The 16,310-nt window shown below is 38.5% G+C and overlaps 1 pseudogene; it reads right to left on the minus strand.

The window, feature by feature from the left end:
• Positions 1–3,600: 3,600 nt before the first annotated feature.
• On the minus strand, positions 3,601–5,191 carry LOC102923208 (ATP synthase F(1) complex subunit alpha, mitochondrial pseudogene; annotated as a pseudogene).
• Positions 5,192–16,310: the final 11,119 nt, after the last annotated feature.

Here is a 16,310-nt window from a genome sequence, read left to right on the forward strand (position 1 = left end):
TCACATCCCATACCAACTTAGAGAGAAACTCAAAATATTTCTACTAAAATCAGGAACAAGGTTCTTCACTATCTTTATACCTATTTAATATAGTACTTGAAGTCTAACTTGAGCAATAAGAAAACTGAAGGAGATCAAGAGGATACAAATAGAAAGGGTGGAAATCAAAGTATCTTAATTTGCAGATCCTGTAATACAGTGGTTCTCAACCGTCCTATTGATGTGACCATTAATAAAATCCCTCATGTTGCAGTGACCCAAACCATAAAATTATTTCATTGCTACCTCATAACTCTAATTTTGCTACTGTTATGAATCATAATAAAAATATCTGATATGCAGGATATCTGATATGTGACCTTCAAAGAGTGGAGACACACAAGTTGAGAACCACTGCTATAATAGTATGCATAAGTGACCTGAAAAATTGTACCAGCAAACTTCTACAGCTGGTAAACACTTTTACCAGAGTAGCAGGATGCAAAACTAACACGAAAATCATTAGCCCTCATCTTTCATAATAGCCTCAAAATATGAACAGTAAAGACTTTCATGATAAACACTTTAAGACATTGAAGAAATGAATTGAATATATTGAAGATGGAAATATCTCCCATGCTTATGGATTAATATAGTGAAAATGACCATCTTAACAAAGCAATTTATACATTCAATGCAATCACCATCATAATTGGAACACAGTTCTTTATAGAACTTGAAAGGACAATTTTCAGCTGCACATGAAAAACAAAAACAGAATAATGAAAACACTCCTAAATAATAAAAGAACTACTGGAGGTAACATCATCCCCAACCTCACAATATTGGAACAAAAATAGATATGTTGAACAATGGAATTGAATTGAAGACCCAGACATGAATTCACATACCTATGGACACCTGATTTTTTATAAGGAAGCCAGAACTACACACTGGAAAAAAGACAGTATCTTTAAAAATGATGCCGGTCAAATCAGATGGCTGGATGTTGAAAAAAATGCAATAGATCAACACTTATCCCCCTGCAGAAAACTCAACTCTAAATGGATCTAAAACCTCAGCATAAGGCCAGATGCATGAATCTGATAGAAGAGAAAGTGGGGAATAGTCTTGAATCATTGTAACAGGAAAGGACTTTGTAAACAACACCAATAGCACAGGCACTAAAATAAACAATTAACAAATGGAATTCATGAAACTGAAACTCTATATGACAAAGGACACTGTCATTCAGACAAAGCAGCAGGCTGTAGAATGAGAAATGAGTTTTTTTTTTTTTACCAACTCCACATCCAATAGAAGGATGCTGCCATAGGTCATAGAGTTTTGTAAATAATATTAAGCCTCTGTGTGTTTACTTGGGTCTGAGCAGCTGCAGGACCTCAGGAGAGAGAGATTTGTCTGGATCGTAGGGGGAGGGGTGGGACCCAGAGAAACTTACGGCTACAGGGAAAGATGTGTTACATTTGTTTATGCTGTGTAATGTTACTTTAACTGTTTAAACATGTGTTACATTTGTTTCTGCTATATTTGTTAAGAATGTAAGATGTGTTACATTTGTTTATATTGCATTTGTTTCACCTTGCCTGTCTAAGGCATCTGATTTGTCTAATAAAGAGTTGAATGGCCAATATCTAGGGAGAAGAGGTATAGGCAAGGCTTGTGAGCAGAGAGACTAAGAGAAGACAGAAGAGAATAAGGAAAAAGACAGGGGCATGCCTGGGGCCAGAAACCAGGCATCATCATGTCAACCAACCAGACAAGGAGACAGAAAGGAAGTAAGATATATAGAAAGAAACGTAAAAAGCCCTGAGACAAAATGTAGGTTAAGAGAAACAGATTAATATAAGAGCTAAAATAAGGCCGAGCACTCAAAACTAATAATAATACATCTCTGTGTCATGATTTGGGATCTGGTTGATGGCCCCCAAAAGAAAAGAAAACCTGCTACATGTAACCTTCTCCCTACAGTCTGTCTTGCCTATGGGATGTGTTGGGGTAAGGGTGACACAAAGATTGTAGGAGTGTCCAACTAGTGACTGGTCCAGCCAGAAATCCATGTGTAATGGCTATTCTTGGTTGTCAACTTATAGATAGATAGATAGATAGATAGATAGATAGATAGATAGATAGATAGATAGATAGATAGATAGATAGATAGATAGAGACAGGCAGACAGAGCTTCATTCTGTAAGCTCTGTGACTCTAGAGGACCCTGACTAATATACCATGCCATGAGAATGAGCCCAATCCTGACACTACCTGGAGTGCCAAGACCCAGAAGCTCGATGACCCAAAGACCTAGAATAGAAGCAAACACGACTGGAGAAAAACATTCCAATGTAATGATACCTAAGGATATTCTGCCATACTCATAGATTGATGCCTAGCCAATTCTCATCAGAGAGGCTTCATCCAGTACCTTTTTGCATTTAAATTTTATTTTATTTTTTTAAAATTTCATACATAAGTACTGTGTTTATATTATTTCCACCCTCTCCCCACACAACTCCTCACATGATGCCCACATTCTCTTTTCAAACACATAACTTCCTATTAATTTATTATTGTTCCATCTATATTTACAAACTGAGTCAAGTAAGTGTTGCTTGCATTTGGATGTGTTTAGGTCTGACCACCACCTGGGATCAGATAAATTATCAATGAATTTGGCCCTAAAGAAGATTGGTTCTCCCCGATTCAGCTTGCAGCTCTTCATTTAGGAGTGAGGATTTTTTATATTTCTTCCATGCATAATGACAAAGTATTATCATTGTATAAGTCCATGTTTAGATGATCACATTGTTTGGATTAGATGGTACACCTTTCATGTCATATATAGATGACCCTATCCCACCCTTTGGTCCTCTTTCTCACAGTCGTTCTACTGTTGTGATCGCCAGATTCATTCATGTTGTGTCAAATGACAGGCTTTCATTTATTTATGTATCGTATTAGTCTATTGGGTACATGTAGTAGCACATTTTCATCATCCATTCATTCATCCAATGATGGTAATTTAGGCTGTTTCTTGTTCTCTAGCTATTATTAATAGTGAGGCAGTAAACACAGACTGCACATATTTTTTTCAACATTCTTATTTCATTTTCTTTATAAACTCAGCAATGATATTGATTGACCAAATGGTACCCTTACTTTTACTTTATAATGGTGGTTCTATTATCTTTTTCATAGACACTGTATACTACTTTATCAATCCTCCTAACATTTTGCAAAAATCTTCCTTTCTTCATACCTTTACCAGAACTTTTCATGTTTACCCTTCAAAAATTTATCCAATGGAACTGCCATAAGGCAATATCTCACTATGGTTTTTATTTGAATTTCCATAATAATCAGTAATGTTCTATAATTTTTACAGAAATTTGGTGGTAATTTGCATGACGTCTCTTGAGAAATGCCTATTTACATTTATTGTCCATTTTAATTGGTCTATTTGTTTTGTGAAGTTTTTAAATCACATAATATGGAACTTTTATTTATGTGATTTCTGTACATCAGGAGGACGAGGGCAATCCTTTACAAATGGAGCTGATTTTACCAGAATAAATGACAAAACCAAAGCAGTGTCTGACATGGATTCATGGGGCTTTATGGTTCAAAACCAGCCAAGAAGTTTGTTACAATCTCTTTCAGCTTTGCATCTGATTGCTTTGAGATTTTTCCTGTCAGTTCTGATATTGTCCAAGAGGGACTGATGCTGGCTGATAACATGAAACAAAACATTCTTAAACTTTGTGATCTTATTGGGATCCAGTTTATCAAGATAACCCCTCACACCTGCACAGATAACAGCCACATGTCCTTTAATAGCCATGGGAGGGTACTGCCCTTACTTTAACAACTCAGTCAGACACACACCATGAGTTGCAGCAACCTCCTGATACTGAGCCAACTCCAGCTTCATGGTACCCGCCACCTATCTCATGGCCCTGGTCTGGCAGCAGATCTGACATGACTGAGATACAGACAAACCCACATTAATGGAAGGGTAAATGCCTTTATAGAACAATTCTGTTTCCAAGAAGATCTGTCCATCAGTGATAAAATAACATTTGTTGGAATGTAAGTGGACACATCACCAGCCTGGGTTTCTGTGACTGGTAAGGCAGTCAAAGAGCCACCACAAAAAGAATCATTCAGCTTGGCTGCTCTCATCAGCAGCCAAGTGTGCAGGTAAAACACATCTTCAGGACAGGCTTCACGACCAGAGGGTTGGCACAACAAGAGACACATCTGGCGGTAAGCCACAGCCTGTTTGGATAAATCATCATAGATGATCAAAGCATGCATGCCATTATCTCTAAAATATTCTCCCATGGTGCAACCAGTATAAGGAGCCAAATACTGAGTGGAGCAGCACCAGAAGCAGAAGCTGGCACCACAGTGGTGTTCTTCATGGCATCTGCATCTGTCAGTCTCTTCACCAACTGGACAACAGTGGGCCATTTCTGATCAATAGCAACATAGATACAGTACAGCTTCTTCTTTCCATCAATGAGAAGTTTCTGGTTGATGATTGTGTTGACAGCAATTGATGTTTTCCCAGTCTGTCTATCACCAATAATAACCTCATGCTGACCACAGCCTCAGTGCCAGTCTGCATTGGTTACAGCACTGAGATTTGGAGAATGATTTCAGGGGCTTTGAGGTCTACTTGTCTACAGGTCTTGGAACAAACTGGACCCTTTCCATCAATGGCATTACCAAAGGCATCAACGACATGGCCCAACAGTTCCTCACCAACTGGAACATCTGCAATGGCTCCCGTTCTCTTCACAATATCACCTTCTTTAATTAGCTTATCATTTCCAAACATGACAACTCCAATATTGTCAGGTTCCAAGTTCAGGGACATACCCTTTAAGCCTGAAGAAAATTCTACCATTTCCTCTGTTTGAATATTCCTCAGCCCATGTACTCGGGCAATACCATCACCAATACTTAAGACACGCCCAGTCTCTTTGAGGTCAACAGATGTGTCAGCTCCAAGAATCTGCTCTTCACGAATGGAAGACATCTCAGCAGTGGCAGTATTCTGAAGTTGAGTATTAGAGGCATGGAGATTTCTTGAACCAATGAAGGATGTCCCCAGAGCATTTTTGGAGACCAGCCCTGCCCTTCGAGGTAGGACACCGGCCACAGCTGCAGTGACGCACATGGACAACATCCTCACAGCTTTTCAGGGAGATCCTCTGCAGCCACAACCTCCAGACAACTGGCCTGTGAAGTTTCTTATAGCTTTGTTTTACTAGTGAATTTTTGGATGTGTGTGTGTGAGTGTGTGTGTGTGTGTGTGTGTGTGTGTGTGTGTGTGTGTGTGTGTGTGTGTATTCTAGATGTCAACATCTTGTCAGCTGTACATTTTGCACATAATTTCTTTCTTTGTATAGGTTTTATCTTCACTCCATTAGTTGTGCGTAACCCTGTTGGACAGATCTTTTCCTCTTTAACTTGTTATAATCCCAGTCTTTAATTTTTGCTTTTGATTCATATTCAGACAAATTGCTGTCCATTCTAATAGTGAATCCCCTATTTTTTTCTTCCAGAAGTTTTATACTTATAGGCATTATTTTTTAATTTTTTAAATCTAACTTGAGGTGAAAACTGGTGAATAATACAGGTTTTTCGCTTATGGATGCCTGCCAATCATTTCAAAGATGGTGTTGAATCAGAAAGACTGTTCAGTGGGTGAAGACATTTCATTCCAAGCCTGATCACCTGAGTTCAATCTCTACAACCCATGTGGTCAAACAACAAAACTGCCTCCCACAAGTTGTCCTCTGACCCACAGTGTATTCTGCAGTACACATGTGGAGGTCAAAAATATGCCACCGGCATGTGAATGCCACTTACTGCATTTTTAAATATCTTGCCATGCTAGTCATTGTGTTTCATGGCTGTTGTAGCTAAGGAGTTTAACTGCTTTCTTGTCAGATCTAGCTTGAATCATCTGAGTATTCTGTCCTAAGTGTGTATTGTCTTCAACAATAAAGGCTCATCCTCAACCCATGAGAGGCAATCAAGGGCTACAGTGATAATCTCTATTATTTTGGGAGTCACTTGAACTACCCAGACCAACCCTTTGAAAGGAGGGTTTCTTCTAATTTGTACTGGTATTTTTGTTAGTCTATTGTTCTTGTGAGGAACAGTGTAACCCAAGTGGCTTGACTTCCTTTAACACACACACACACACACACACACACACACACACACACACACAAAGCTCCTGCATCTATGGCTCAGGGAACATCACAGAAGAGGGGGTCAAAAATTCATAATAGTCAGAATGCCAAGAAGTCTTTCATGAAACAGTCTCTCCTAGAAATCATTGCATGAATAAGACCTGAACAATGACAGTATCAATGGAAATTTAATGTGCAAGGGGAATTTTTCCATGGGGCCCCCATCTAGACAAAGAACTACAGGTAACTAACAACTTCTAGGAGAAGCAGAGTTAACCTCTACCAGGGATGAAGCTTCTTATTTATCCAATGCAGAGTGTTCATTCCTGAAACAATTTACATAAAAACAACAAAAATGGATCCAGAAAATTGGATATATATATATATATATATATATATATATATATATATATATTTGTACATATACATACCTACATATATATACACGTAACAATAATAATCAAAGAGAAAGAAGGCATCAGTGTAAGAGTGGGAGCATAGAGGAAGTCTGAGGGAAGTTAGCTGGGATGGGCTAGACAGGGAAAAGGAGGATGAAAAGTGATGTAATTATATTTCAGTTTCAAACATTGTTTTAAAGTGGTGAAGGTGGACATTCTATCTTGTTCTTGCTCTTCAAAAGCTTTAACCTTTTCTCTGTTCAGCTTAATGCAACTTTTTATTATAAATGGCCTTATTTATGTTAAGATATATTCTCTCTATAAATTTGTTCAGCACTTTCTCATGAAAGAATGCTCTACTTCACCAATTGCATTCTTTTGAATCTTCACCACTGAGAAAAACCATTGATGGCTTTTCTCCCCAGCAGCCTGAAAATAGCCTGGAAAATAGCCCCTTCAAATATTATGAGCACTGGCAGAAGTTTTTAAGTCATTTCCAGCTTAATTTCTCTATGTCTAAAAAAAAGAAAAAGTGCATTATTTTGAACCTGTAGTGGTATTTCCTCCAACCATGACTTGGGCTATAGGGCCCAAAGGAAGTGGTGCTTCCTGCTGTTGTACATGACCTTTTCTAAGGAGTTGGAGAAGGGTCCCATGCCCCTTCTCCCTCCTCCTGCCTGTGAGGTAGATTTGCTCCCAGTCAGATTAGAGGACAACTTTTGCTGTCTACACCATTCTGTATTCGTGAATGTATTTCCTCAATTTATATCTTAATAAATTCTGTTTCCCATTTGATAGACTCACTTTGATTGGCCATAAATTAGTGGCACTCAATGTGGGACACGAACCCACGACTCTGAGATTAAGAGTCTCATGCTCTATCAACTGAGTAGGCACACAAGAGCAATGACAATCACCTGTGCTATTCTGTGGAGCTTTGAGATCTCCTTGTCCAATAACTCATGAAGATGTATCCTATACTTAGCATGAAGATTTTCATTTAATAACACAGGACTTCTGGGAGAAAGCATTGTCAACACATATAGGGCACCTGAGTATAAGCTACTTTTTAAAAATCATATATTTTTATTACCTTTAAATTTTAATTCAATGCATTTTGATCTTTTCCATTTGCCAAGTCATCCTAGATCCTTCCTAACTCTCTACCAAACAAAGTCCATGTTATCTCTCTCTTTCAAAGAACAACAAAATAGCAAAGCGTAACAAAAGAAAGCACAGAAAAACATGGAGTCCAATTTTTCTTGTTATTGTTGTTGTTCAACTTTTCCTGAGTATGAGGCCTGCCCTGGAATGTGGTTGATGCATCCAGTGTCACTCCATTGGGAAAAAACTGATTTCTTTTATTCTCAGCAGATATCAACTACAAATTGCAAATAACTTCTTAGATAGGGGTGGGTCTTTGTTCCTACTTCCTTTCTCTGTGCTGGGATTTCATCTGCCGTGAATTTGTACACATCTTGTACATACTGTCACGGTCTCTGTGGATTTTTGTGTAGAACAGTCCCACTGATGGTCTCTGTGGATTTGTATTTGCATCCGCCCCATTGTGTCTAGAAGACACTGTTTTCTATTTTTAATTAAGAAATTTTTTATTCATTTTACATACCAATCACAGATCCCCCTCTTCCCTCCTCCAAGCCTTCCAGCCTCCCCCTAATCCACCTCCCATTCCCTCCTACAAGAAGGTAAGCCCTCCCCTGGGGAGTCAGCAGAGCCTGGTATATTCAATAGAGGCAGGTCCAAGCCACTCCCCCTGCATCAAGGCTGTGAGAGGTGTCCCACCATAGGTGATGGGCTCCGAAAAACCAGCTCATATACCAGGGATGGATCGTGATCCTACTGCTAGGGTTCCCTTTAAGTAGGTTAAGCTATACAGCTGTCTCACTTAAGCAGAGGTCCTAGTACAGGCCTGTGGAAGCTCCACAGCTGTTGGTCTAAAGTTCATGAGTTCCCACTAGTTTGGTTTGGTTGTCTCTGTAGGTTTCCCCATCATGGTCTTGATTCCCCTTGCTCCCAAAATCCCTCTTCTCTCTTTTTGACTGGACTCCTGGAGCTCAGCCTGGTGTTTGGCAGTGGATCTCTGCATCTGCTCCCATCAGTTACTGGAGAAAGGTTCTATGATGACAGTTAGGGTATTCACCACTCTGATTACTGGGGTAAACCAGTTCAGGCACCCTCTCTACTATCAGGTGCTAGGGAAGTTCCCAGAAATCCACAAGGATAACCCAAGCTTAGACTGCTGACACTATTTTCTTAGTCATTTACTACCCCTGGCTCTTCACGTTCTTTCTGCCTCCTCTTTCACATAGGTCATTACATAATTTCCCTCCTTCCATCCAACCAATTCAATATTCTCCTCTATCCCATCCAAATTCACAGCCTTTTTTCTTTGATTATTATTGTTTCAAATGCATATACACATAAATATAAATATGATTTGCTGAGTCTATTTGGTGTTGCTTATGTGTATGTGATTTCAGATATGACCATTTCCAATTTGGTATTGGAAAACCAATTAGGGAGCTTATCTGTGTGGAAGACTAATTCTCTCTCTCTCAGCACATAGCAGTTGCCTGCAGTTATTTGTCTAGTGGTGGTGCCCCTTGAGATCTCCCCTTCTGTCTTTATCTTGTCTATTTGCACAAATCTTCTTTTGATATCCATATTGTTGAGGCATCGTGGGTGTAGCTTCCTTATTATTTCTAGGAGACACAATCTCAGATCAGACTTCCCAGTCATCTGGCATTTACTCTTTTTGCCCCTCTTTTGTGATGTTCCATAAGTCTTTGGTTAAGGAGTTGTATCACATATGGATCTGTTGGGGCTTGACACCTGTGGTGATTTGAACAGGAATGACCCCCATAGATACATGTGTTTGGATGCTTGGGCCATAGGGAGTGGCACTATTAGGAGGTGTGGCCTTGATGAAGTAGGTGTGGCCTTGTGCAAGAAAGTGTGTTAGTGGGGTCAGGCTTTGAGGACTCAGATGCTCAAGCTAGGTCCAGTGTAGCATTCTCTTCCTGCTGCCTGCCAATCAGGATGTAGAACTCTCAGCTCCTTCTCCAGCACCATGTCTACCTGCATGCTGCCATGCTTCCAGCCATGATTATAATGGACTAAACTTCTGAAATGTAAGCCAGCCCCAAGTAAATGTTTTCCTTTATAAGAGTTGTCATGGTCATGGTGTTTTTTTCACAATTTCTTTTTAATAGAGACCTTAAGACAACATCCCACAATTAGGTGATCTCTGTATTATGAGTAGTTATGCTTTCCTGTAATAATCTCTGTACTATCAGTTCAGTTTGCTATCACATTATGGTTAAATTTGGTAGCTTATGTGTCATGAGAGATGTATGCATTTCTTTTAGAATTTCCAATTCAGTAACATACAGTCATGTATACTAGTTGATAATTTTCCTCTGTATTTCTGTGACATCAGATTTAATATATCCCTTTTCATATCTTATTTGTTTTATTTAGGTCTTTTCTTTTTGGTTCATGTAGCCAAAAAGTTTTGAATTTTATCTATTAAAAACATCATAATTTGTTAATCTTTTGTACTTTTTGTTTTTGTGTCATTAATACATGTTCTTTTGTGTGCTACTTCTTTTTTATGCTGTTTCTATGTTCATTTTTTGTGCTTTTCTACTTATTTGAGGCATGTCATTGGGTTGTTGATTGGAGATCTTCCTCCTTTTTTATGCAGGCACTTATTGATATAAACTACCCACTTAGTACTTCACATGCTATATATCTGTTTACATTTGTTTCAAGAGCTTTTCTTCATTTCAATACTTTATTACTTATTGTTGATTCATGAAAATCTTTAATTTCTACATATGGTTATAATTTCTGAAAATCATATGTTTATTTCCAGTCTTACTCAAATGTAATCAAGAAGCTTTATATGTTTTTTTTATTGTTTTTGTTTTTATTTAATTTATTGAGACTTGTTTTGTGGCCTAACATATCATATATTCTAGAGAATATTCTACATGCTGCTGAAAAGAATATGTTTTGAAATTGTACTTTTAGATGAAATTTCTTGAAACTGTGTACTAGGCCCATTTATTTTATAGTGTAACTCTAACATTATCTGTTGCTTTTTATTTATAAGATGTCCACCAATGAACATGAGGTTTTTTTTTTTTTTTTAGTGCCAGCTATTCGTGAATTGGTGTCTAACTCTTCACTAATATCTAATGAGAAAGATTGGTTGGTCTTGGCTGGGCGGTGGTGGCGCACGCCTTTAATCCCAGCACTCGGGAGGCAGAGCCAGGCAGATCTCTGTGAATTCGAGGCCAGCCTGGGCTACCAAGTGAGTTCCAGGAAAGGCGCAAAGCTACACAAGAGAAACCCTGTCTCGGAAAAAAAAATTCATGGTCTGGAATTAAGTACTCACATAGAATTTTTACTTTTTTAATAACTGATTCCTTTCTCACAATGTACTGACTTTATTCATCTCATTTCATTGTTTGACTTCTGGTTTAGGTATAGTTATCCTGCTCATTTGTGGTTTCAGTTTGTATGGATGTTTTTGATCATTTCACTTTTAATCTGTATATTATTTGCAGTGGATTCAGTTTCTTTTAAGCTGATGTTTTAAATTTAATTTATTTATTTATTTTACATCCTGACCAAAGCCTCCCCTCCCTCCTATCCTTCTACTCCCTCCCCCACCTCCTTTCTGCCCCCCTCAGTTTACCCCTCCTCCATATTTGCTCAGAAAGGAGCAAGGCCTCCCATGGGCAAAGCATGACATATCAAACTGTTTGCCATAAGACTAAGTACCTCTCCTTGTACTTGGGCTTGGGAAGGCAAGCCAGATGAGGAATATAATCCCAAGATCCAGCCAAATTACCAAGGACAGCACCTACTCCCATTGTCAGGAGTCCCACATACAGCCCAAGCTACACAACTGTCACATATATGCAGAGGGCCTAGGTCAGTCCCATGCAGGCTCCCTGGATGTTAGTTCAGACTCTGAGTTCCCATGAGCCAGGCTAGCCATTTCTGTGGGTTTTCCTCAGATGTCCTTGACCCTTCTGGCACCTACAATCCCTCCTCCCTCTCCTTTGTAGGACTCACCGAGCTCAGGCTAATGTCTGCCATGGGTCTCTGAATCTGCCTCTATCAGTAACTAGATGAAGACTCCGTGATGACAACCAGGGGTGTCACCAATCTGATCACAAGAGATGGCAAGTTCAGGCTATGTATCCACTGCTGCCAGCAGTCTTAGTTGGGCCCATCATTGTAGGCTCCTGGAAGTTTCCCTTGCACCAGGTTTCTACCTAACTACATAAAGCCTCCCCTTTCCAGTCATCTTTCTCAGCAGTCTCCCCCTCCATCCACTCTCAACCCAGTCCCTCAAGTTCCATTGTATATCAGCCAACAGTCCAACTAGGAGATCTCTATTTCCCCTTCCCAGAGAGAGCCATGCATCCCTCCTTGGGCCCTCCGTGTTACCTAACCTCTCTGGGTCTGTTGATTGCAGCACAGTTATCCTTTACTTTACAGCTAATATCTACTTACAAGTGAGTACATACTGTTGGAGCCCATTTAGGTTTCTAGTGGCTTTACCCAGCACGTCTGCATAAAGAGGATGATTGGATCATGGGCCTGCTACCAGGTGTCTGACATGGTCTGCACTTGGCTGTGCTAGTGGGAGGTCTTTTGCTCCACCCCTTGGCATTCCTTTAAAAACCCTTTGGCAGAGACCCTTGAGGCTATATTGTATTTTCTATCTTTTTCTCTCCCCTCTATCCTTCTATCTAATATTTCCTGCTGGCTCTACTCAAGAGTAATCTGGGGAAATGTGGGGGTGAGATGGCCCCCAACAACATACCATGATTGTCTATCTGTGTCTGGGTTACCTCACTCAGGATGTTGTTTTCCATTTGCCTTTAAATTTCCTGATGCCATTGTTTTTAACAGCTGAGTAATACTCCATTGTGTAACTCAAAAAACTAGACATCAAAAAACCAAATAATCCAATTAAAAAATGTGATACTGACCTAAACAGAGAATTCTCAAAGAAGAATCTCAAATGGTAGATAAACACTTAAAGAAATGTTCAATATCCTTAGCCATCAGGGAAATGCAAATCAAAATTACTTTGAGATTCCAGCTTACACATGTCGGAATGGCTAAAATCAGAAATACAAATGACAGCTGATGCTGGAGAGGATGTTAAGCAAAGGGAACACCCCTCAATTCCTAATGGGAGTGCAAACTTGTACAGTCACTTGGGAGTCAATATGGTGGTCTCTCAGAACATTGGAAATCAATCTACTTCAAGACCCATCATTACCTCTCTTGGACATATACTCAAAGGATGCTCAATCATACCACAAGGACATTTGCTCGGATATGTTCATAGCAGCTTTATTTGTAATAGTCAGAACCTGGAAACAACCTAGACACCCTCAACCAAAGAATGCATAAGCTGAAATTTTTTCAAATTTTTCAAAAAATTTTAAATTTTTTTAAAATTAAATTTTAATTATTGCATCTCATCCAATATTTCATTCTGCCCTTTGAGTAAGAAATTGTTATGTGTGTGTTGCCTAAGCAAACTTGGTAAGTTTTAATTTATTGTCTTTATTGATATTTGTATTTACTATTAAGAATTTCATGTGTGTGCAATGAAATATGATCATACCCAACCCTCATTTTTCCTTCCAACTACCCTAGGAGGATATTTTTCCCCAACTTCATGTCTGTCTTTTTGTTGTTGCATTTTGAGAACCCATTAAGTCCAACTAGTACTAGGGTGTGGGACCATCCACTAGAGCATGGGAAACATTCTTACCTATCAGGCAAACTCAATAAGTTTTCATTCTGTTCTTCTTTTGTGTATTGGTTAAATTAGCAGATTTTGTACTTTCACATGCTTACATGGTGGCATATTTAATCCTGTTAGTTCAAGATGTGACATACTTTTGTAAGGCTCACCTTGTGGTATTAGAATCCCGATGATACTGCTTCTCTAATAAAATCTTTATTTTTTGTTTGTTTGTTTCTGAAGCTAGCTCTTTCTGGCAATTAGTAGGCAGTTGCTTTCCTTTCGTATCATTTTCTGCCCTGGTTTATAATATTTATGCTAGAAATTTCTTTCCTAATGAGGTTTTGTTCTATGTGACTTGATTGTTTTCTCTTGCTGTCTTTACCATTGTCTGTTTTCCTTGAACTTTCGGCAATTTAATTATGTATGCTGAGGGAAAATATTTTTGATAGAATAGAATTGGAACCCTTTGGGCATCCTAGATCTAGATGCCTGAATATCTTCAAAGATATGGGAAATCTGTTTTTTTTTCTGTTACTGTTATTGTTAAATTGATTGTGTCCCTTTTCAGTACTCATCTTCTTTCAGAACATCTATAATGTAAATATTTGTTTCCTTAATGGTTTTTCTTATGTTTCCTAGGTTTTTTTCACCTGTATCAGCTATTTTTAAAGCTTTGTATTCAAATTCAGAAATTCATTCTCCTTGAAGTAGTATATTACTGAAGATTAATTCTATGTATTTTTTTTTAGTTTACTGAACCCTTCAGCCCCACAATTTTTTTTTTTACAATTTCAAACCCCTTGCATTTTTATTCTGGTCACAGATTATTTTTCCAGTTTTTGATCTACACTATGTTCCATCTCACTGAACTTTCTTCAAATTATTATTTTACCTTTTTATGGGAAATTTATTTCTCTCAGGGGGGGAGTATGTCAATAGAGATGGTTGGTGTTCCTTTGTAGAAATTTTACATTTAACATGTATTGTGCATCTTGTAACTTGTCTTTTCCAATTTTATATAGTGGCATTCACAGTGAAATATTTTCTTCTCAAGATTTGTCCTCGTGACTTTTTTGAGTAAACTACACTGACTTTGGCTCTATGCTGTCTCAGTAGTGCAGTCTCTATATAATTGCTTGTGCTGTAGTAAATGTTTTTGTTGCTAACATGCATTTTTGTGGTCATGGCTACAGAGATCTTTTGGAATTGTTTCAGTCACTATACTACATACATCCTATGTTGAACAAATTTAATAGTGGATCTGAGTATGTCCAGTGTGGACAGGGATGCAGGGTACCTATCAGTGCCTGAAGGACATGTTGGGGCAGGACTTCACTAGTAAGTATTGGCTAATGGAAAGTGTTTTAATAAGGCTAAATCACACCAGCATGTCTGGATAGCCATGATATGCTGTTCCTGTCAATAAAGCCTGATCACAGATCATTACCTTATGGCTACCTTGGGTTGGAACCTTACCAAAATATATTATCATAGCAAACATTTGAGTCTGAAGGTTGACAGATACCAGGACTGCTTTTGCAGGCCTATGAAGATATATCATACCTGGCTGCTATGACAAAGCAACATTCAATGTCTAATAGCCTCATATGGCTGGATAGCTCAGGGCAGTCATATTTGGTGTGCATGTTGTACACATCAATGAAGATGGAGTACATGTCTGTTTCCATGGAGTCACAAACATTCTGATTGGCCAGTGGGGAAATGGTGCAGCATGTATGGCAACAAGAACAGGGACATTCTGATGATTGTTGGTGGGATTGACACAACAAGTATTGGAATCCAGTACCTATCAGTTTTTACAGGAGCAGTTCTCAACTTGTAGGTCACTACCTCTTTGGGGGGTCAAGTGACCCTTTCACAGGGGTCACCTAAGACTATAGGAAAACACAGATATTTACATTATGATTAATAACAGAAAACATAAAGTTATGAAGTAGCAATAAAAATAATTTTATGGTTGGTGGTAATCACCACATGAGGAATTGTGTTAAAGGATCACAGCATTAGGAAGGTTGAAAATCACTGTTCTATGGGCTCTGAATGGGAGATATTCTTAAAATTGCATTCTATGTACCAGAATGTGTAGAAAATGGCACAAGGTGAATTCTCCCCCCTGGAGTAAATCAATGATCCTCACTACCTTTCAACTTCCATATCCGGGTCCAGAGTCCACTGGAATCTTTAGCAGGAAAAAAGAAACCTTGTGGAATATGAGATATTAATGATAGCTGCTAGAAATGTAGTATTTATTGTTTCTGTTCCACAGATAGTCAATGCAATGTGCATTGTTCCCTTCTTAATAGTGTGATTTGTGTCTTAGTATTTTACAGATACATTTTATTTACATTACACTCAAGCACTCTCTCTCAAGTATTCTAGGCTAAAAGTTGCTGCTTATACTTTTTTGGATTATTTTTTATAGGGGGAAGTAAATAGAGGTTCCTTCATCAACTACATGCAAGCTCACACTTCATGGCTGTGTTGCAAGTCCACCTGTTTGCATCATACTCTGTTATTGTTTTAAATATAGCTTTGTTGTTTGTTTGGGGCAATGTCTTTCTATGTAGAAAAACTGGCCTGTAACTCACTATGCAGCTCATGCTAACATCAAACATGAGAATGTCCTGCCCTTTCCCAGCTAAATGATGAGGTTTGAGACATGTGCCACCATACCATTTTTCTTAATCCCTTTAGACATCTGAAACACAGTTTACAAATGTTCTTTCATAATATTTTTGGATCCTTAATTTTCAATATGTGAATGCATCTATATAAACTCTCCAGTTTTCATATCAGTGCTTTCCATCTTGAAACTCTCTACTGTGAGCTGTTTTGAAGTGGTGATTGCTTTCGGTGGGAGTTCACAACCCTAGATTA

Source organism: Peromyscus maniculatus, chromosome X (assembly GCF_049852395.1).
Source record: "Peromyscus maniculatus bairdii isolate BWxNUB_F1_BW_parent chromosome X, HU_Pman_BW_mat_3.1, whole genome shotgun sequence".
NCBI lineage: Eukaryota > Metazoa > Chordata > Mammalia > Rodentia > Cricetidae > Peromyscus > Peromyscus maniculatus.